Raw genomic sequence first — 22788 nt, 5'->3', positions numbered from 1 at the left:
GATACAGGTCAGCAGTGCTGGTCAGCACTGGTCCAGCAGGCAATGGTGCCAGAGATGCCAGTTTACATCTTAATCAAGATGCCATTGTACCAACAGCAAACAGCCTTAGAGAGGCTGGGCATAAGCCACCAGCAAACAGCCCCTTTAGAAACCCCAGGGACAGCCTGACGATGTTCTCTGCAGGCGGTGTTAGAGCCAGGGCCAGAGGCAGGTGTAGCCATCAGGTCTCAGCAAAGGTCTTGGGAAAGGTCTCATACTGTGCGGAGGTCTTGGCAAAGATCTTTCTAGGAGTACTAACAAATCTAACCAGTAGCTGTCTATCAAGTGGCTCAGGTGACTGCTGCTCTGGCTTGTATCCTCTTCAGGGCGCCATCTTTCAAGCTTGATTGGCCCCTTTATAATCCCAGCTGTTTGGTTGGTGCCAGTGGAGCTCCAACCAGATTGCTCCATTTAGAGGCCTGGATGGTCTCAAAAACCTTGAATGGTGGGGGGCTCCCTGGTGGTGCAGTGGTTAAAGACACAGCACAACCAAGCTATTGCCAGCCACTACAACATGAGTTCGATCCCTGGCCAGGGAGCCAACCCACGTGGCACAGCAGGCCTCTCCTGTCTAGCCCGCTGCTCCCCTTAGCAATGTATTTCAGTAGATCCTCCTGTTCTGCTCCCTACTCTGACTCTGGTGAATCCTCTTACCCCCGACACCTCTGGCCTAAACCCCCATTCTTGTGTGCATACGTAAGTAAAAATAAAAATCTCTTTTAAAACAAACAAACAAAACCAAAAATATCTTGAATGACACCTGTCAGAGCCTGAATCTGTTTGGTCCATTACAATTCTGGCACTGTGTTCTCAAATGAAACACCTGCCAGTGTGTCCAGATGCCTGAGGTCAGATAGTCTCACCCTGGAGTGCAGGCTGCTGTCACTCAGAGGGCATCAAACAGGCCCGTAGGCTGCACGCAGTAAGGTCCCCTCTCCCCCCAGCATCAGGGATCACAGTGGGTGTGGGCTTCAGCAGGGCCAGATGCTCACCTGAGCATCCAGAGCAGGCACCCCTCTATCACAGCCCACCAGGCTGGTCTCCCACCTGCCACAGCACAGCCCAGGCCAATGCTGCCAGAGCTCAGGGAGGCCCACAGTCCACATGCTGAGTTTGGGCCTAGAATGCCATGGGCCTCTCTCCCTGTGGCTTCTGTCAAGGCTTGCTACTGAAGCGGGCCTCAGCAAAGCTGTTCATACCCCACCACTTGCACCAGGCTGCAGGGATCCAGATTAAATGTAGAAGCAGGAAAATGACCCCTGGGCAAGTTTGCTCCCAAAGGACAAACTGACCAGAATAAAACTAAACCTGCTGTTCCCTCTTGTGGTGGATCTGGCAGCGTGGACAGCACACAGTGACCTCGGCGGGTCAGAGAGTCACTCAGCTGAGAGCAGGGCTGGCAGAAGCTGTGGCCACAGGAGATGCTCCTAGCGGCCTCCTGTCTCCAGGCAGATGCTGCAGGTCACTTCTTCCAGGAGGGGTCCAGTAGTGACCCCAAGGCCATGATTGTCCTGCAAGGTGGGTGAGGAAGTTGAACAGGGAGGGCAGAGGAGACGCTCAGGGAGGAGGTGACCACACCTGCCCTGGTCAGACCACAGGAGCCTCCTGCCTGCCCTGCACACTCTCACCATCTCCAGTCTCTGCTCCTCACGGCGCCCCAGGTCTTTCTCAACATGGACCCTCAGCTGCCTTCTCTGCTCCCCACACCAGGCAGGGAGGGCTCACAGGGCCTGGCATCACCTCCACTTTCTCTCCCACCTCACCTGCCTCCAGCACCAGAGCAACATCAGGAGGAATGTTTTTTAATTTGACTTGTCAATAGAAGGGCGCCTGGGCAGGTAGTGGGCGCCCGTCACTAAGAGGACCCAACCCTCACTCTGGATGTTTCAAGTGGATGTGACCACACTGAGGCCTCAGCCCCCTCAGGTCAGAGAACCTTCCTCATTGCAGCTGCCACAGCAGGGGGGCCTGGGTGGTCAGAACCCTGGGTCGCCCAATGTGTGGCCTGGGCTGCGCTTCTGAGTCTCACTCCCCACAGTCATGAGTTACCCTGGGATCATGGTATCTGACAACTCACAGGGTGTCGTGGGTTAAACTGAATAATTCATGCAAATGTTTCTCTTATTTTCATTGTTGACTTTTTTCCCTTTTTTTTTTTTGCATTATGAAAACTCAATTCAACACTTTCTCCTTCTCCCAGGTGTTTTTCTAATTGCACAGCCTTGTTACAGCAACAACCCAAATAAAAGATCTTTTATAGTGAAAAAAAAACTTCCCTCCAATCCCAGTAGCAAATATCATAATGATACTTACCTTTCCGTGCTCTCCTCCGGCGCGGCCATGTGGACAAGCAGATCCATCCTGAACACTAGTGGGGAGAGGCGTGGGGAGAAGCAGCCTGGGTTTGACCTGACATCCTCTCCCGGCTGCGCATGGAGGGTTACGCGGGGGAGACGGGAGAGCCCCAGAATGAGAAAGAAACATCAGTTCGCCCTCTAACATTACATCTTCCCCTAGGAGCTGAGGGAGACCCTGGTGGGTCCGCTAAACTTGAGCAGCCTGTTCAGGTGCCATTTGTGTGACCTGCAGTTCTGCATTCCTGCACAAGGTCAGAGCTGCCTGGTCACTCAGTTACGGGAGCCAAGCCTTACAAGGTGCCTTGCAAATCTTTCAAGAGAGAAAGCTTGATCGCCCTGGGAAGGTGATGCATCACGAGATGTGACAAGGGAGCCCAGAAGCTGACCAGGGGACCGCCTTGTTGATAAGATTAGGCCCATGGTCCAGAGTCTGGGGTCCAACACTTGGTCATCAAGCAGATAAGAATTATCTGGCAGACTCCTGTCCCCCTGAAGCCCAAGATGACATTCATTATTTCACCCATCCTCCTCCTTGTCCTCCTACCCCACGTAACTGACGCTGTATGATTATTCTAGCAATAAAAACGGCCCGGATCTTCCTCTTCCGCAGCATCCTGCATCATGTAGCCTGTCCACGACGCCCGTTTCTTTATCAGTGTGGTGTTGCCCGACGCAACAGACCCTGCTCCATCTCCCCTCCCTTCCTGGACTGTGGACAAAGGCTCAGCTCAGGAACTGGGGTGACCTGAGCTAATCCTGCCCCTGGGCCAGGCCAGTGGGGGACACACATTTCTCCCTCCCCCTGTGTGGCTCCCTCCAGTTCTGGTCTAGAGAAAAAGTAGCTGAAGCTCATGGAACAACCTCATTTTGAGGCCCGTGGGTTTTCTACAGTGAGTCCAAAGAAGATGAGCGTCGGGACTGAAGAGGAACATTGGCGACTGGGGGAGGGAGCTGTCAGGGGTGAAGTTACCACCACATCCTAGCAGGGGCCTGGAGCAGGGGTCCTGCCCAGCTCCTTACACCTCAAACCAACCATGAGATAGTTCTAAACCTCAGCCTCTTCTTCAGGTCCAATGCCTTTTCAGTCCTGCTTGGAAACTGCTTCTCCACAGAACTGCATTTACTGAGGTGTTGTTCTCACACTCTTTACTCTGTGTGCGATTTCAATTCATTCATTCTGGGGCTTGATGTTAATTGTCTTCCCATCATCTTGTGTTGTATATCCTGTCATTCTTGTTACACACACACACACACACACACACACACTCCCCTCAGCTTGGGAACCAGACCCTCACTCAGCACTGGGGTTACTCTGACCCTCTGTCTCTGGTCCCCTCAGAGCCGCCCTCTCTGCAGTGTCTCTAACCAGCAGGGTCTGAGCAGCCCCAGGAGTCCCTGCACCTCCTGCCTCTGACCTTGTGGGAAACCAGCCCCTAAGCCTGCGTGACAGTGAGGAGGTGAAGGCAAAGTCCTGAGGTCAGTGACTGCTGGAGGAGACAATATGCTTTTTTCGTTTCTTTTTCCCCTCATTGTACTACTCAGTTGAGGTAACATTGCTTTACACACCGTATGTGTTCAGAGGCCCAGGGTCACCCCTCTTCAGATGTTTGTTACCACATCACGCCTACCATAAGGGCACCCACAGTCTTCACCATAGTTCACTGGGCCCTCTTCCTACCTTGTTTCCTGCTCTTACCCCACTCCATACCTTCAATTCCACAGTCATATTTCTAGAGTTTGTTTTGGTTTAGTTTCACCTGTGCCTTCTTTGTTTCTTTATATTCCACATATGAATGAAATCATCCAGTATTTAACTTTCTCCTTCAAACTTATTTTACTTAGCATAATCCCATCCATATCTATCCTTGTTGCAAAGTCAGTATTTTTCTTTTTCATGACTGAGTAGTATTCCATTGTGTTTACGGTTTGTGTTCTTTATCCCCTCACCTGCCGTTGGGCACTTAGGTAGTCTCCATTGCTTGATTATGGCAGACAGTGCTGCAGTGACCATAGGAGGTGCATATTCCTCGGAATTAGCATTTTACGTTCTTTGGATAAATACCAAGGAATGGAATGCTTGACCATGGGACAGGTCTATTTTGAATATTTTGAAGAAACTTCATTTGTTTTCCATAGGGGCAGGACCAATGTGCTATCCGTAGAAAAGAGATGTTCCAGGTTACCGCCCCACCCAAGGAAATGTGGGGCTGAGCAGGGATGAGAAGCTAAGGAACAGGAGGAAGACGTGGATTGAGATGAGGAAAGAAGACTGGAGGAGGCACATGGAGCAGAGAGACATGTGAAGCAGCAGCCAGGCTTGTTCCTCAGGCTTGGACTTGTGCCAGGGAATTGGGGACACAGAAAGAGACATGTGAAAGAGACAAAGACTTGGGTGAGAGTCCCACGGAGACGCTGACAATGGCAGCTGTTGTCTTGATGTGGATTTTGATTTTGCTCGTTTCCTTCCAGACTTGACTGGCCCCTCCTGCCCCTGTCCCATGGGTCTCTACCAGTAGGTGCCTTACCCTTGTGGCGGGCGTTCAGGCCCAGTGGGCCTGCTTTGGGCCAACCCTATTTCTCTGGGCATTTACCCATGAGGGGACGGGTAGCTTTGGGTGCTTCACTTGGGAACTATTCTAACTATATTCTTTCTCTTCTCTCTATTGCACACTAATTGTATTAAAGTTCTTTTCTATTGAAGGTCTTAGGCTTTAGAGTATGTTTTGTCTTAATTCAGATGATGGCAGATCCCATGAAGAGTGTACAGGTTTGAGAAACCCTGGAAAACCCTCATTCTGCCCACTAACAGGACCAGACTTCATTCCCACCCACCATGTACCAGAGAGAGTTCCTTTTCCTCCACACCCTTCAGTGGGTCATTCTCACAGGTGTAAGGGGGTAATTCATTGTGGTTTTAATTGGCATTTTCCTGACAGCACATGACAAACATTTATCCATGTACCTACTGAGCATCTGTATGTCTTCTTTACAAAAGTATCCATCTAGCTCCTCTGCCCTGTTTTTATTGAGTTGTTTTCTTGTTTTGCAGTTCTTTGTAGGTCGTGGATAGTAACTCCTGCCGGGGACCAGCCTCCGGCAAAATGTCGTGTCAGGGGTTCCTGAAAGGATGAGACGGCCTCCGCGAAAACGAAAGGACTGAAACTTAGGGGCTGAGGGGAAGGGAATGAGGAGACACCGACACTTGGTGAGGTGTTAGTATCTTCTGCCGAGAGGCTCAGCAGGTTTTTTATTTATACATTTTTTGCAAGCAGTGAGATGACATTATCATGGGCATAGAAACAAAGCAGAAACAGTCAGTGCATCTCTTTTTCTATGGGCTTTTGGCCACTACGTGCTCTCAGCAAGAAGGCAACCTTCAAGGCTAATAAAAAACTAAGCCTTACACTAGAACTCATTGTTTCAACCAAACAATAACCTAAGACAGTAGATAGCCACCAGTATATCCCTATCAGCCAAAGCCTAAGCAAGAAAAGACTTTTTTTATTCTCATGGCCTTCACAGCAGGAGCTGGCTGCTACTCAGCTATCAGAACTTTTTTTATTTAGAAACTCCTAACTCAAATAGCTTCATTTAAAAACTTCCCCAAGAAACTTCAAGGGAAGGCAAAAGAAGGACCCACTATAATTATTGTATTGTAATGCTTGTCAGGCATGTTCAACAAACCATCTCCCATTGTCAAGTGGGCCAAACTGCCCAACAACTAATTTCTAAACACACAATTTTCCGTGCTATTTACTTACAGTATGCTGATACATATAATTTATGCCTAATATACTTTCAGATAAATTTTTCTCTATGACCAAGAACAAAAAGCAAAGGGATGCCAGATCTTCAGCCCCACACGGTGTGAGGCCTTTTCTCTTAGCTGCTTGTCAGCATCCTATCTGGCTGGAGCAACAAGACCTCCTGCAGCAAACTCCTTTTTGGATTGATGATGTGCAAAGATTTTCTCCAACTTGATATTGTCTTTTCATTTTAATGAGTTTCCCCCACTATACAGAAGCTTTCTAGTCTCATGTGATTCCATTGGTTTCTTTTTTGCTTTTGCTTCCTTGGAGCACAGAAGATATTAGGGACAGTGAAAATACTCTGCATGATATTCTCATGATGGACACAGGTCATTATACATTTGTCCAACACCCACAGAACGAACAACACCAGGGTGACCCCTGAGAGAAATCATGACTGTGCAACTATGATGTGCGGGTCCCTCACTTGTAGCCCACATGCCAGTCTGATCTTAATACGTGATTTGGACATGATGTGTGAAGAGTTTTATAAATTGAGGAATGAAGCGTAATTTAGTTTTGAAAGCATATTTCACGCTCATGCAAGAACATTTAAATAACACTCAAGGATACGCATCAGTCAGTCATTCCCTTCCATCCCCCAACATCCCAGTCAGCCAGTAGCTGCTCAAAACCAATTAGCAATTTATCTTTTCTTTTCTAAAAAAATATATCCATGCTTCTGTCTGGACAATAATGCTTGCTTTCCCGTCAGTAAAGGAGTTCAGTCACAGAGTGGGGGGAAACATTTGCATATCACAAAACTGATAAAAGACTGTATCAAGAATTTACAAATAATGCTTAAAATTCAATAATCAGCAAGATATAACCCAATTTTAATAAGGACAAAAAAACAGTCTTATCAATATAGCAAAAAAAAAAAAATTGACTTCCAGGCCTCCCTTGGTGGCGCTGGTGGTTGAGCGCAGCACTGTGAGGCTGTCTGCAGCATCTGCAGTGTAGGTTAGATCCCGGCCAGCAGGCAAGAATCCCACATGGTGCAGCAGACCTCTCCTGTCTCACCCGCTGCTCCCCTCAGCAGTGTATTTCATCAGTCTGCTTGTTCTGTTCCCCACTCTGTCTCTGGTGAATATTATCACCTCCCGTGCATCTGGCCTGTACCCCATTTCTTGTATGAATGAATAAATTTTTTTATTTATTATATTTTATTTATTATTATTTATAGACATAGCAACTTATGTAGACATAGAAAAATAAATATATGAACAAATGCTCAATATCACAGTTAAGAACAACAGTGACACCATCACCCTGCTGCCCAGGGTACGCACAACAGGAGCCTCATCGGGTTCATTGTAAAAGATCCTTAGGGGCTGAGAGACACATCAGAGCCACAGGCACTGTCGCTGCCTGGTTGAGAACAAAACAGAACCTGGTCAGAGATGAGACCACAGGAAGGACTGATGAGGGTAACTCCCCCATGGAGTCCATCTACACTGTCCCCAGGGGCTCAGGGATCAAACCCCAGATCCACACTTACCTGCGGCCTCAGTGTAGCTTCCTCCATGTCCTACTGTGGGAAAAAGCATCATGGGAGACCAGGGAGCAGTCAGGTTAGAAGACTTAAAGGAATCTTTTAATCCTGCACAACAGGGAAGTTTCCAGAACTGTGAGTAAAGACCCAGGTCAGGACTGGGAAAAATGAAGAAAGGAGGTGAGGGGGGGACTGGACCAAATGCCCTCTGGGCACACACATGTGTGTGGATGGTACTTCCCATTAACCAGGCAGGGCAAGTTCTCCCTGGGATATGAAAGCCCCCAATGGACAAGATCCTCCACTCCCTTCCCTACCTGAGTGCTTCTTCCTCCACCTCACAGCTGCAACCACTGCAGCTCCAGTGAGCACAGCAACAAGGAGAACCAGGCCAGCAATGATGCTCACAGTGAGGATGGAGGACTGAGGAGGGGGCACTGGTAGGGAAGGGAAGATCATACCCTGAGCTCCAGACCTTATCCTGACCCTCTGAAGGGCTCCAGAAGGGCTCCAGAAGGGCTCCTGATGGCCCTGAGTACAACATCACTGCCCACATCCTCCTCCTTACCCCATCTCAGGACTTGGGGCTCCAGCAGGCCTTCATGCTGCACATGGCACGTGTATCTCTGCTCCTCTCCAGAAGGCACCACCACAGCTGCCCACTTCTGGAAGGTTCCATCTCCTCCAGGCCTAGTCTCCACCAGCTCCATCTCCTGGGTCAGATCCTCCCCATCTCGCTGCCAGGTCAGGGTGATGTCCACAGGGTAGAAGCCCAGGGCCCAGCACCTCAGGGTGACCGCATACTCAGAGGTGGGGTGGTGGGTCACACATGTCCTTGGGGGTTCTGAGGTGGTAAATCAGAAAACTCACTTTGTGTTTCCTCCATGGACACTGAGGACTCCTCATGAGACTGTCCTCACAATGGACAACTGGCGTGGCAGGAATGACAGGGGTGAAGGATGTCCTGAGCAAACTCCATACAGGCTTTGTGGACTCCACCCCCACGACACTGGGAACTACAAATCCCATATCACCAAAGGGAAGGTTGGGAGGACCCGAGGGTGGAGTTAAGCAACTAGGCTCTCCCTTTGGGTATTTAACTGGTCATGTGGCTGGGAGTCTCTGGCTTGGCCACGAGGCGAGCTAGGTTTTCGCCACCTCTGTGGGTCACTGGAATCCCAGGTCAGCGGAACGGGTAGGACGTATTTACAAACTTATCTCCCTCTTTTTCTCCCTGAGTTATTCATTTCCCATTTCCTCTTACCGTGTAAATAAACCTTTTATCAACCTTTTATGTGTGTCTCCAGTTTAGCATTCATACGTCACCTTTAAGCACACAGGTGAGGACCCACAGTCAGGAAACCCCATTTTTTATCAGGGTTTGCCCTGTAACAGCTAGAAGCATAAAAATGTAAAAAACAGGCTAATCTGGGGAATCTGTGAGAGTCTCCTATTTCTTAGATAGTACTAGAATGAGGATGAAAACCCAGGGTAGGATGAAGCAGAGGGAGGGGAACACAGACTTTTTATTCCTGACCTGGGTGGAAGGTGAATGACACAGAAAAGCAGGAATCACATAACTGAAAATGTTCTCAGACCAGAAACAAGACTGAGAGAGAAACTCGTGGTTCTCAAACAGGCCCCTGGTCAAAAGGACCCGGTGACGTGTGATGTCAGGGACTGTCTGTCTTTCTCAGGAGAGACGGGATCCCTTCACTGTCCTTCAGGAGAAGCCTGAGTCTCTGGGAGTCTCTCTAGTGCAGAACATGAAACCCAGGGGATCCCCCCTCTCGGGACTAGAGAGAGGACTCATTTCCCGCAGTGACTCCAGGCAGGGGGGGACCGGGAGGCCTCCAGGCCCCTCTTACCCGTGCGCTGCAGAGTCTCCTTCCCGTACTCCAGGCATGTGTGCAGCCACCTCAAGTACCAGTACTCCAAATAGTTTCTGAATCTCTCTGCCTCACCCAGGGCCTCCCACTAGCGCCGGGAGATCTGAGCAGCCGTTTCCGCTGCAGTCCAGGAGCGCAGGTCCGGGTTCAGGGCCAGGTAATCGGCGCCATCATAAGCGTACTGTCTTTACGCGCGGAGGACTCGCCAGTCGGGCCCCACGTTGCAGCCAGACATCATCTGGAAGGTGTGAGACCCTGTCCCGCCAGTGTCACCCCGCAGTCACCCCGCCCGCGCCCCCTCCCGCCCTGAATAAACTAAACAGAATGAAATGGGGTGAAAGTCCCGCGGGCTGTTCCCAGGCAATTGCAGAGAAGCCTGGAGGGGGAGACCCTGAGCGACACCCCCGCCCCGTCCGTGGGGATGGAGGTGCTGACCCGGCTTGGACCCGCGCCAGCTCACAGGTCTCACTCTGGTTGTAGAGGCCTCGCAGGGCGTCCAGTCGCGCTCGGTACCACAGTGCGCGCTCCCTTAGGATCCGCGCGTCCTCATCCCACTCCTCCTGCTTCTCCTGCTCCACCTGCTCCGCCCAGGGCGCCCATGGCTCCAAGCTCCAGCCCGGAGAGTCGCTGTCGAACCACCGGAACTGCGTGTCGTCCACGTAGACCACGGAGATGAAGCGGGGCTCCCCGGGGCCGGGCCGGGACATCGTGGTGTGGAAAATCCTTATGGAGTGGGGGCCTGGGGGCGGGAGGGGAGACCCGGCCTATTCTTCTCCCCTTCGGGGGCTCGAGTCCCGGGGGGGCGCCCACGAGACAGAAAGTGGGTGAAAGACGAGTGAGATTGAAAAGTGGCTGCGGGACGAAAATGGCCGGGACTCGGGGGGCCAGAGGAGGCTGGGGTCTCGGGGGGACGGAAAGCGGCCAGGACGGGGCGGGCCGAGGTGGGGGGACAACTAGGGCGGCGGCGAGGTCGCACCTTTCCCACCCTCGCCCGCGCCCTCGCTCCCGCCTCTGGGAGCGCCCTGTCCCCTCCCGACCCGCACTCACCCGCCCGGGTCTCCCTCGGGGCCGCGGCCACCGCGAGCAGGAGCAGGAGGGCTGCGCCCCCCATCCCCCAGGACGCGCCTCCACCAGGGCTGGGGAGACGGAGTCCCGGCGGGCAGGTGAGGGCTTTGGAACGGGAGCCGCGGGGCTGCTGATTGGCTGCTCTGGAGACCTCCAGGCAATGGGGAGTGAGCCCTGGGGTGAGTCACCAGTATCCAGGAAGGAGGACCCGCCCAGGTTGTGACACGTGAAACTGGGGAGATGAGGAAACCCCAACAGTCACCTTCCAGTCCGGAACAGTGCTCTGGGGACTGAGACCTTGAGAGCCACACCCCGAGACCCCTGCTCTCCTGCACCAAGACCTTTGTCACACTATTGCCTCCCTGAATCCAGGCCCAGGAATTGGGTCAGTGATTCTCCAACATTTTTCTTTCAGCATGTCTCTACAGTCTCATAAATCACTACGGATCCCATGCATAATTTTTTCATGTGGGTTATAGCTTTAAATATTTACTTTACTAGAATAAAACCTTTCAAAAGATGTTATTATGCTGGGAGCCATGCTACCCCTGTCGTCTTGTTATAGGGCAGCCCCGATACAAAACGGGGTGCCTGACTGTGGGTCCTTACCCGCGCGATTAAAAGGACTTACCAATACTCTACTGCAGGCACACACGAAAGGTTAATAAAAGGTCTATTTACAAGGGAAGGGCAGATGAGGAAATGTACAGCTCAGGGAGAAAAGTGGGAGACAAAGTTTTAAATGCGCCCTACCTGATCCACCAATCTGGAATCCCAAATGGCGCGCTGAGAGCTGGCCTCAAGCCAGGAGCCATGAAGCCAGGAGGCAAGCGATAGTGAGCCCCCCCAGGCCCATGTGTTTGGTTTTTATACCAACCCTGGCTGATTAACTCCACCCTCAGGTCCCTGCCACCTTCCCCTTTGGTGGTGACAGGATTTGTCTTTCCCAATGTCCTGATGGCTTTGGTCTGGAGTGGGGGTGGAGTCCACAAAGCCTGTATGGAATTAGCTCAGGACATCCTTTCCCCCTAACAGTCTGACAAAGGTCCAGGCATGGGGCAGATTCCTGAAAAGTCAGGAATCTCTTTAGCTGACTCCTGCTAGAGTCTCATTTGTTTATGGCTAGTTTCTACCATTGTTAAAATACCCATTTAAAAGTAAAACTGCAAATGCTGTTTGATCAATTACTGAATAACCAATCTGACAGCAAATGGCACTGCGTAATTCATTGATAACATTGGTGAGTTAGCATACAAATTCTTGACACAGGAAAAGGGGGAGGATGCAGATCTTTGAGACTGGCCCAGGAGAACAACCAGCCTAGCAGGCTGCCAGTCCTTGTTTAGATATGCCTGTTAAGGAAGCAAGCTTGTCTTTTACTGACATTTCCATGTCTATGGCTCTTTACCAGGGAAAGATTCCCTTTTCCTTAACAGTTCCCTTTCAGTGACAATGGGTATGGTAGCTGTTGGAGTATGCATTCACGAATAAGCCAACAACAATTTTGTGACTGGTTAAGCTAATAATCTTTTTTTTTAATAATAAATTTTATTGTTATATTCCCCATACAATTGCAGCCCCCTCATTCTGACCCCAATCCCTCCCCTCCCGCCCCCGCCCCCCTAAAAGTGTCTCTGGTTCATAGTTTTTTTTTGATTTTGATTTTCACTTTCTTATAGTTATTCATTTTCCTGGTCCCTTATTTAAGTTTTCTAGATTCCTGCTATGAGTGAGACCATCCGGTATTTTTCTTTCTCTTTTTGGCTTATTTCGCTGAGCATGATCCCTTCCAGCGCCATCCATGTTGCTGCAAATTGCATGTGTTTATCTTTTTTGAATGCTGAGTAATATTCCATGGTATATATGGACCACATCTTCTTGATCCAGTCATCTATTTTTGGGCATTTGGGTTGTTTCCAAAGCTTAGCTATTGTAAACAGTGCTGCTATAAACATAGGGGTGCAGGTGTTCTTTGGAATTGATGTATCTGTGTCCTTTGGGTAAATACCTAGGAGTGGAATTGCTGGATCATATGGAAGCTCTATGTTTAGTAGGTCCAGAAATCTCCACACAGCTTTCCACAGTGGTTGGACCAGTTTGCACTCCCACCAACAGTGTAGAAGAGTTCCTTTTTCTCCACACCCTCGCCAGCATTTGTTGTTGCTAGTTTTTTTTAATATGTGCCATTCTCACTGGTGTAAGATGGTATCTCATGGTAGTTTTGATTTGCATTTCCCTGATGGCAAGTGATGTTGAACATTTTGTCATATGCCTGTTGGCCATTTGCATTTCCTCTTCAGAGAAGTTTCTTTTTAGCTCTTCTGCCCATTTTTTGACTGGATTATTTTCTTTGTTGTTGTTGAGTCTCATCAGCTCTTTGCAGATTTTTGTGATCAGTCCTTTATCATTAGTGTTGGGTGCAAAAATGTTCTCCCAGTTGGTGGGGTTTCTCTTTGTTTTTGTTATTGTCTCTTTTGCTGTGCAGAAGCTCTTTAATGTGATGTAGTCCCAGCTTTTTATCTTTCCCTTCACTATCACTGCTTTGGGTGATGTGTCTGTAAAGATGTCTTTGATGTGCAGATCACGTAGTGTTTCGCCTATATTTCCTTCTATATATTTTATGGTTTCAGGTCTTATGTCTAGTTCTTTAATCCATTTTGAGTTGATTTTTGTGTATGGTGTGAGGTAGTGGTCAAGCTTCATTCTTTTGCATGTAGCAACCCAGTTTTCCCAGCACCATTTATTGAACAAACTTTCTTTGCTCCAATGCATAGTCTTTGCTCCTTTGTCAAAGATTAGTTGACCATAAATCTGTGGGTTTATTTCTGGATTTTCTATTCGATTCCATTGGTCTGTATGTCTGTTCTTGTTCCAATACCATGCAGTTTTGATGATTATGGCTTTGTAGTATAGTTTGAAGTCAGGGAGTGTAATGCCTCCATTCCCTTCTTTCTTTTTCAGGAGAGCTTTGGCTATTCGGGGTTTTTTGTGATTCCATATGAATTTCATCAATAATTGTTCTATTTCTTTGAAGAATGACATTGAAATTTTGATTGGAATAGCATTGAATCTGTATATTGCTTTTGGAAGGATGGCCATTTTAATAATGTTTATTCTTCCAATCCATGAGCAGGGGATGTCTCTCCATTTCTTTGTGTCTTCTTCTATTTCTTTTAACAGTGTTTTATAGTTTTCTTTGTATAGGTCCTTTACCTCTTTTGTTAGATTCCCAAATATTTGATTTTTTTTGTTTCAATAACAAAAGGGATGGTTTTTTTGATTTCTTCTTCTTCAGATTTATTGTTTGTGTATAGGAAGGCTACTGACTTTTGCGTGTTGATTTTGTATCCTGCCACTTTACTGAACTGATTGATGAGTTGAATTAAGCTAATAATCTTGACAGCACAAATAATGCACTTGAGAATAGTCAATGTTACCACTGCTGATGTCACGTATTAACCATTCTGAGAACCAAAGCTATAACCATCTCAGGCCCTGCCTCTGATGAAATATTTGTAGTTCCTTAAAACAACAATCAGCAATCTTACAGAAAAAGGAATTTTCCCTTGATCTTAAAGTTAGATATGAAAACTAGGCTGATTAAATAAGTAGAGGAGTAATAGATTAGATTCTGTTAGATTAGGAGAATTCCTCCCTTAATTGAGAGCTTGGGGCTAGTGAAGAGTCAGTGCTGCTTGTCTGGCACTGACGGACGCCCTCCATGCCCTTGGTGCCTTAATATTGAATCAGTATCTTATTAAAACAATATATATTAGATGATGATTTCTGTATAAAAGCCTTCTGTTTTTTGCTTTAATCATATTGTTACAAAGCAGCCCCGATATAAAACGGGTTGCCTAGCTGTGGGTCCTCATGTTAGGGGGAATGGATGTCCTGAGCTAATCCCATACAGGCTTTGTGGACTCCACCCCCACTCCAGACCAAAGCCATCAGGACATTGGGAAAGACAAATGCAGTCACCACCTAAGGGAAGGTTGCTGGAACCTGAGGGTGGGGTTAAGCAGCCAGGTTTGGTATAAAAACCTTGGGGCCTTGGGGGGCCTTGGGGGCTCTTGCTCTCTTGCTCCCTCCTGGCTTCACGGCTCCTGGCTCGCGCCAGCTCTCAGAGTGCCATTTGGAATTCCAGATCAGCGAATCGGGTAGGACACATTTAAAATTTTGTCTCCCACTTTTCTCCCTGAGTTGTATATTGCCTCATTTGCTTTTCCATTAAAAATAAACCTTTTATTAACCTTTCATGTTTGCGCCTGCAGTATTTTTTTTTTTTTAGATTTTTAAAATTTTTTTATTTATTTATACAAGCACTGGGTACAGTCAGAAGCGTGGGAGGGTGAGAGAATTCACAGAGCCAGAGCGGGGAGCAGAGCAGGCAGAAAGACAGAAGTACACTGCTGAGGGGTGTAGCGGGCGGCAGGAGAGGTCTGCACACCACGTGGGACCCTCCTCAGGTGGCCAGGGAGCAGCCGGGGATTGAACCGGCGCTACAGAGGCTGGGGGCAGCTTTGCAATCCAGCGCTCAACCGCTGCGCCACCTGAGAGGCCCACCTGCAGCGCTGCGCCACTGGGGAGGCCCGCCTGCAGTAGAGTATTGATAAGTCCTTTTAAGTGCGTGGGTGAGGACCCACAGTCAGGCAACCCATTTTGTATCCAGGCTGCCCTGTAACATTCACCTGCGCGCTTCTAATGCTTTTTGTCTTTTGGCTTGGATAATGGACTATTTTCCAGTAATGGAAAACTGTCATACTGGACATTCATGGACAATGCTGCTGACTAATTGTTGCTTCTCTTACACACATTGTAACCCTGAAAAAAGACTGTCTCCTAAGACTACACCCTGAGATCTGTGCCACCATAGATATGGTGGAATAAAAATTAAAAGGGGTGATTGTAACAGGGTGGTCCCCAAGAAAGGGGGAGGTTCCAGGCTCCCTGCCCCACCCAAGTGGAGGGTGGAGCTGAGCAGAGAGAGAAGAAGCTGCAGAGGAGACTGAGGAAGGAAGGAACACGGATGGAGGCCGAGAAGGCACATGGAGCCGAGAGACATGTGAAGAAATTGCACTTGCCTTTTGGTTGTGGACTGGGTGACACAGATGTGGGTGAGAGACCCATGGGGAGGTGACAATGGCTGTTTTTATCTTGATTTTGATTTTGCTCTTTTCCCTCCACACTTGTCTGGTTATTTCTGATCCTTTTCTGTGGATCCCCACTGGAAGATGCTTAAGACTTGTGGCAGGCTTTGGGGCCTTGTTCTGGGCCAATCCTGCTTGGGTGGACTTTTACCCACGAGGCGACAGGTAACTTTGGGTGCTTGATTTAGAAACTATATTCTTTGCCTTTTCTGTATTTTTTCCTAATTGTATTAAAGTTCCTTCCCATTAAAGTCTCATATGATTTGTGTTGATGCAGTGGATGGCAGAACCCATTTAGAATAGGCAGGTTTGTGGTGTCTGGGCTGCCCCTTTCCCTGCCCTGTAACAATATGGTTATATGTTAGTCTCAACTTTATAGGTTAGTTAGAAAAAAATCCCTCTGTCTCCCTTCCTCCAGGTAACTTCCTGTCCTTTGTTTCCCCAGCCCTTAGTTAATCCTTCACTGTAGTAAATATAGAAATGTTAGTCTCAGTCACGTAAGTTTTTGCTGGTAATAAAATGATTGTTTAAGATAAATGACTCTTCTAAGAACACTTTTGTTTAGCAACTGTGCCTTCTTCAAAATAAAGAATGTTACAACCTCTGCTGAAGGGCAAATAACCCCCTGGCTGTTCTAGAGGAAGATGTGATGATTGTTATCTTCCTGCTCTAATACATATGCTTATGTGCTCTGGGTTTGCTTGTAAGGTATAAATAAAGGGCTGCTGAGACCTTCAGCAGGATGATGTCTGCACCCTGATCAAGTGTTTGCATCTCCTCACTTGCCCTCCCCCTAATCCCTCAGATTTGTCCATGCCCTCTCATCCTTACAGGAACCCCTCACAGGACAGTTTGCTGAGGCTGGTCCCTGGCATTATTACTTCTTTACTTTAGAATATTAATAATCAATGTATGAGAACAAAGTATTTATTTTACAAAAATAACTTTCTGTAAATGTAAGGATAATCGTACAATTGTAGGATTTTTTTTTTTTAAAAGTTACCTATTGTTTCACTACTGAAAGGTCCATGCAGGAGGCCTGAATACAAAAACCCACCAGGAAGCCCACCTGGGAACAGGAATGCAGAAGCCTGCCTAGAGGATTCAGATAATGAATCTCCCCTGCCCTACAAATCTTATCAGGGACCTACAAACCCAGTCTCACACCTGACCTCTCCTCACCCTATAAAAGCCTGTTTCCCCCTGACAATGTGCGCGGCTTCACAGACCCCCACCTTGGGTCCCTGAGGTCTTCAGGGGTGCAATAAATTTTCCCTTCCTTTGAGAAATTTAGCCTGGCTCTCCTTTTCTTTACCGCTCTGAACCTTTCATCTGGTGCATTGGCCGGGAACGGGGTTCGATCCCGCCTGGGGATCCTGCCCTGTCCCAAACCCTCCACTCTCCCTCTCCTTCACTCTCTCTCTTTCTACCTCTCCCCGTGGAACTGGAAGCCTGCAACCCCTCTGAGCTCACTAAGGCTTAACAGCCGCTGGTACACGACCCGGGGCACCCTCCCTGCGGGAGAACAGGACCTCGCTGCCTCTCATGCCACGTGAGCAGAGCAGGGACTTGCTCTAGTCCCTTACTGGGCTTCCCTGGTAACTCCAATCCATGTGGCCACTTCCGCCTCAACAATTTCTTCTCATCTCCCTTGGAGGGGCCATCCTCCTCTTCCTCCTGTTGGCCCACCTTCTCTTCCTACGGCACTTCGCCAAATAATCGCGAATAACGAAAAGACCCGGCCGTCCGGCCTGTGGACCACCAGCGCTTGGGTCGTGACTGTCCCAGGGTGAGCTGTTGCCTCTAAGGTCCCTCGGATTGTTAGGGGGAAAGGATGTCCTGCACTAATTCCATGCAGGCTTTGTGGACCCCACCCCCACTCCAGACCAAAGCCATCAGGACACCAGGAAAGACAAATCCCGTCACCACCAAAGGGAAGGTGGCTGGGACCTGAGGATGGAGTTAAGCAGCCAGGGTTGGTATAAAAACCAGACACGTGGGCCTTGGGGTCTCTCGCTCTCTGGCTCGCCTCCTGGCTTCACGGCTCCTGGCTGGCAGCCAGCTCTCAGAGCGCCATTTGGAATTCCAGATCAGCGGATCGGGTAGGACGCATTTAAAACTTTGTCTCCCACTTTTCTCCCTGAGCTGTACATTTCCTCATTTCCCCTTCCCTTGTAAATAAACCTTTTATTAACCTTTCACATGTGGCTGCAGTAGAGTATTGATAAGTCCTTTTAAGCGCGCGGGTGAGGACCCACAGTCAGGCACCCCGTTTTGTATCGGTTAAAGGTCCCAGTAACCTTCCCTTTGGTGGTGATGGGATTTGTCTTTCCCGGTGTCCTGATGGCTTTGGTCTGGAGTAGGGGTGCAGTCCACAAAGCCTGTATGGGATTAGCTCAGGACATCCTTTCCCCCTAACATTGGTGCTGCCCTATAACAGGATCACGGGGGTCTCTTTGTTATAGAGCAACCCCGATATTAAACGGGTTCCTGGCTGTGGGTCCTCACCTGCGCGCTTTAAAGGGACTTATGAATACTCTACTACAGACACACACAAAAAGGTTTAATAAAAGGTTTATTTACAAGAGAAAAGGAAATGAGGAAAATGTACAACTCAGGGAGAAAATAGGGAAATAAAGTCTTTAATGCGTCCTACCCGATCCAACGACCTGGAAACCCAAAGTCACTCTCAAAGCTGACCGGACGCTCCGAGCTGGCCGAGAGCCAAAAATGGGGGATCCCCAAAACCCACGTGTCTGCCTTTTATATCCACCTGGCTGCTTAACCCCACCCTCAGGTCCCAGCCACCTTCCCTTTGGTGGTGATGGGATTTGGAGTTCCCAGTGTCTTTGTCTTTGGCCTGGGGTGGGGGTGGAGTCCACAAAGCCTGTATGGAATTAGCTTTGGGACATCCTTTTCCCCCTAACATCTTCATTTTATTCAGCGATTGCTACCCCCTCCTGAACTGCGCTTTCCATTTGGGGCTCCCTCTGAGGTGAGACGTCTCCTCAGGGGAACGACCTCTCCTATTTCTTGGAGGTAAAGAGGATGGCAGGACGCTGCCTTCCCCTTTCACTCTCCCTCTCGATTCCCTGAGGATCGGGCCAGGGACACTGGGACTCCAGCCTCCCTCCCTAACCCTCCGTTTGAGATCCTAAGAGGGACACTCACTATGGAATCAACGCAATCCCACATTCTGGCTGACACCCCCTTGGGGTGCCTCCTAAAGGCCCCTGGCCCTCTACATTTAAAGCCAGATGTGAGACCTAAGCACCTCATTTTTTATTGCACCATGGCCTGGCCAAAATATGAACTGGACAATGGCTCTAGGAGGCCGGAAATGGGCTCTTTTGACCCCAAAATTCTAACCGACTTAGACAACCTTTGTCGTAGGCAGAAAAAGTGGCCTGAAATTGCCTATTCCCAGGCTGTCTTTCTCTTGCGCTCCACCCCTTCCCTCCCTCCTGAAAACCTGCCATATTTTTAAAGTCTCGAGACTCCTCTCAGACTCTTCGCCCTCTCCCAACCCCTCTTCTGTGTTCTTTGATCCCCTAAATTCTCTATCTTCTCCTCCTCCAGCTCCCCAATCCAGTCCCCCCTCTTTCTTTTCACCTCCCAGCCGCCACACCCTCTCTCTGCTTATCCTCTTGTCCCTCCCCTCAGGGAAGTGGGTGGGACTGAAGGAGGAGGTAGAGCCCATGTTCCTTTCTCTGACCTCTCCCAGATTGAAAAGCGTCTTGGCTCTTTCACTCCCTACACCCAAAAATATCGTTTTCTTACCCAAGCCTATGACCTTACAAGTCATGATTACATGTGATCTTCTCTTCCACCCTGACCTCTGATAAAAGGGAATGTGTTTTTAGGTCTGTCCAAGACCATGGAGATCAGGTCCATTTGACTGACACAGCCATGCCCCCAGGCTCTGCAGCAGTTCCCAGCCCAGAGCCTGGGTGGGACTACCAGAGTGACACAGGCAGGACCCCGGGGCTGGGCTCACCTGTCTCCTAGCTGGTCTCCAAGGGGCAGCACATAAACATATAACCTTTACTAAGCTCACAAAGATTACCCAGTCGGCCTCAAAAAACCCTGCTGCCCTCCTTAGCTGCCTGACGGAGGTGCTCCAGCACCATACCAGGCTTGACCCTGACTTGCCTAGAGGTGCCACAGTTCTGGCTACCCATTTTATATCTCAGTCAGCCCCAGATATTAAAAGACAGCTTAAGAAGGCTGACGACAGTCCTCAAACCCCTATCTAGGATCTGCTGAATATGGCCTTTACACATGACAGGGCAGAGAGGGAACTCCATAGTTGCCAGAAGGCTGAGCTTCAAGCTCAGGCCCTAGTAGCTGCCTTAAACCCGCCAGGCCATGCTCTTCCAATGATCTCAGCACCTGCCGCCCTTTCAAAGAGGATGACAATGGGCCCCAACCGACCGCAGCTGGGACCCTGCTTCAAATGCGGCCGAAAAAGCCACTGGTCCAGACAATGCCCCAACCCCCACCCTCTGTCAGGACCGTGCCCCATCTGCAATGTCCAGGGTCACTAGAAAAGTGACTGTCCTTCCACGCCTGGCTGTGGTGGGCCAGTGCTTCTGTTAGGGGGAAAGGATGTCCTGAGCTAATTCCATACAGGCTTTGTGGACTCCACCCCCACTCCAGACCAAAGCCATCAAGACATTGGGAAAGACAAATCCCATCACCACCAAAGAGAAGGTTGCTGGGACCTGAGGGTGGAGTTAAGCAGCCAGGTTTGGTATAAAAACCAGACACGTGGGACTTGGGGTCTCTCTCTCACTTGCCTCCTGGCTTCACGGCTCCTGGCTTGCGGCCAGCTCTCAGAGTGCCATTTGCGATTCCAGATTGGCAGATCGGGTAGGACACTTTTAAAACTTTATCTCCCACTTTTCTCCCTGAGTTGTACATTTCCTCATTTGCCCTTCCCTTGTAAATAAACCTTTTATTAACCTTTTGTGTGTGCCTGCAATAGAGTATTGATAAGACCTTTTAAGCGCAGGTGAGGGCCCACAGTCAGGCAACCTGTTTTGTATTAGGGCTCCCTGTAGCAGTTTGAGCCCAACGTGGTTTCCAAGTTACACCCACGGTTGACCAGCCCAAAGTAACTTTCCTTGCGTTGGTCACCATAAGCGCACTAGGTCTGCAGGACTCGCAGTGTAATCTTTGTCTCAAGTCCTGAAAAGTCTGTTTTTTTCCTGTGCGTACAGCTCTTGTGTGTTTTTGACCCAAATATGGCCTCAACCATGAGCTTACACAGTTTTATCCCTAGCTTGAGTTCTTTCAGTTTTCTTCCAGCCTTGAATTTAAGTAGCCCTTATCCATTAATTACCACCAGTTTCATGAATGTAAATAATTTGATGAAGCCTGGTGTATGGCACATGATTTTACTACTGTATACATACATGGGTGGTTTACAAGCCATCCCTTTACAGTCTGTGCTTCTGGGTGTTTTTTTTTGTAACATGTGTAAGCGCCATTTGCTACATTCTTGGTTCTATGAGAGGTAGATGTTCTACTTCACATACTTCAACACATTCAGGCTCTTAACTTAGCCATGCAACAACAAATTCAGGCTCTTGATTTAACTATTAAGAGTATGAGGGATGAAAACCATAACATTTTTGAGTCAGCTTTTAAAAGCATGCAGGATCAAGCTTTTAAAGGTTTGCAGTACTAGATACAGGCCGCCCTCCATAAATTGGATATGGCAGAGGCTCGGCTGATGGCACAGAGAAAGGATAAACCTTTCCCTTCCCATGAGGACTGCCAGAGGGCAGAGTTAGAAGAGGAGGAGCATCATATGTTAAATTCCTTAAATACATGAGGACAAAGTCCTTCTTCATGTGACAAGGCCCCTCCTGCACAGACTCCTGAAGCTTCACAGCCTCCACTGCCCTCCGAGGAAGAAACTAAAATGGCATCTCCTCCCCACACTAGACGCAACACCCATTTTGGCAGGAAGGATCACCCTGAGGCAGGACAGTTTCCTCTTTGCCAGATGCCAATGGGTGGCTTGAATGAACATGGGCAACCTGCTGGGTACTTTTGGTCGCACCATCCTTTTAGTACTGCAGACCTCCTGAATTGGAGGAGCTCTGTCCCTTCATAACAGCAGGCTCCTAAGAGGATGGCGAACTTGTTTGCCTCTATCTTCATCTCCCACTGCTCTGACTAGGCAGATATACAGTCCATGCTGCACACTTTAATAACTCTGGATGAGCAGAGAATGGTATTCAGAAAAGCCAGGGAGGAGGCTGACCATTTCCACCAACAGGATAGAGAATCCCCAGAGCCAGAGATGGTTGTCCCAGTGGTAGATCCTGAATGGGACCCCAACAATGGAGGAATGGTGATGTTAGAACTGTATAAAAAATGTTTATTGGTAGGACTGCAGCAGGGAATCCCCAAACAAAAAATTTTAACAAAATATTACAACTTGAACAAGTAGCTAATGAGGATCCGTCAGAGTTCCTTGAGAGAATTATTCAAACATACACCAACCACACGAATACAAACCCAGATGCCCCAGAAAATGCTCATTTGATCACTATGGCGTTCCTTATCCATAGTGCCCCAGACATAAAGAAAAAGTAAGCAAAGGTGGAAAGCATCACAGAGATGAGTCCGTCCCAGGTAGTGGACTTAGCATTTAGGGTTTATAATAATAGAGAGGACAGGAGACCGAAACCTGTGACTGTTTTCGTACAAAGAGAGCACAGGACAGGGGTTCAGGGAAACAGTAACGGATTGAGACATGAACCCCTAGGAAGAAATCAGTGTGCTTTCTGTAGGAATAGGGACATTAGAAGTACAGTAGTCCCAGATTACAGGGAAGCGGCAGACGCAATAATTACAGAAGGCAGGATAGAAGACCGAGGACACCACGATATGATGATTCACGCAGGGGTTACAGGAGGGAATACAGAAGGAGTACACAGAACCAGGAACCAAGGAGAGAGGAAAGAAGAC

The 22788-nt window shown here is 48.7% G+C and overlaps 1 pseudogene across 1 annotated transcript in view; it reads right to left on the bottom strand.

Moving 5' to 3' along the window:
- Positions 1 to 22788, bottom strand: part of LOC311188332 (class I histocompatibility antigen, Gogo-OKO alpha chain-like) — a 700214-nt pseudogene that overhangs the window by 506399 nt on the left and 171027 nt on the right. Inside the window, exons 7-11 of the transcript in view lie at positions 10237 to 10328; positions 10025 to 10167; positions 9683 to 9774; positions 9022 to 9026; positions 8269 to 8536 (exon numbers count right to left, since the gene is read on the bottom strand). The product of the transcript in view is annotated as a class I histocompatibility antigen, Gogo-OKO alpha chain-like (transcript). The remainder of the gene's footprint in view (positions 1 to 8268; positions 8537 to 9021; positions 9027 to 9682; positions 9775 to 10024; positions 10168 to 10236; positions 10329 to 22788) is intronic.

Source organism: Talpa europaea (genome assembly GCF_964194135.1).
Source record: "Talpa europaea genome assembly, chromosome: 2".
NCBI classification, from domain to species: Eukaryota; Metazoa; Chordata; class Mammalia; order Eulipotyphla; family Talpidae; genus Talpa; species Talpa europaea.
The sequence above is the reverse complement of the archived record's forward strand: the minus strand, read 5'-3'. Positions and strand labels throughout refer to the sequence as shown.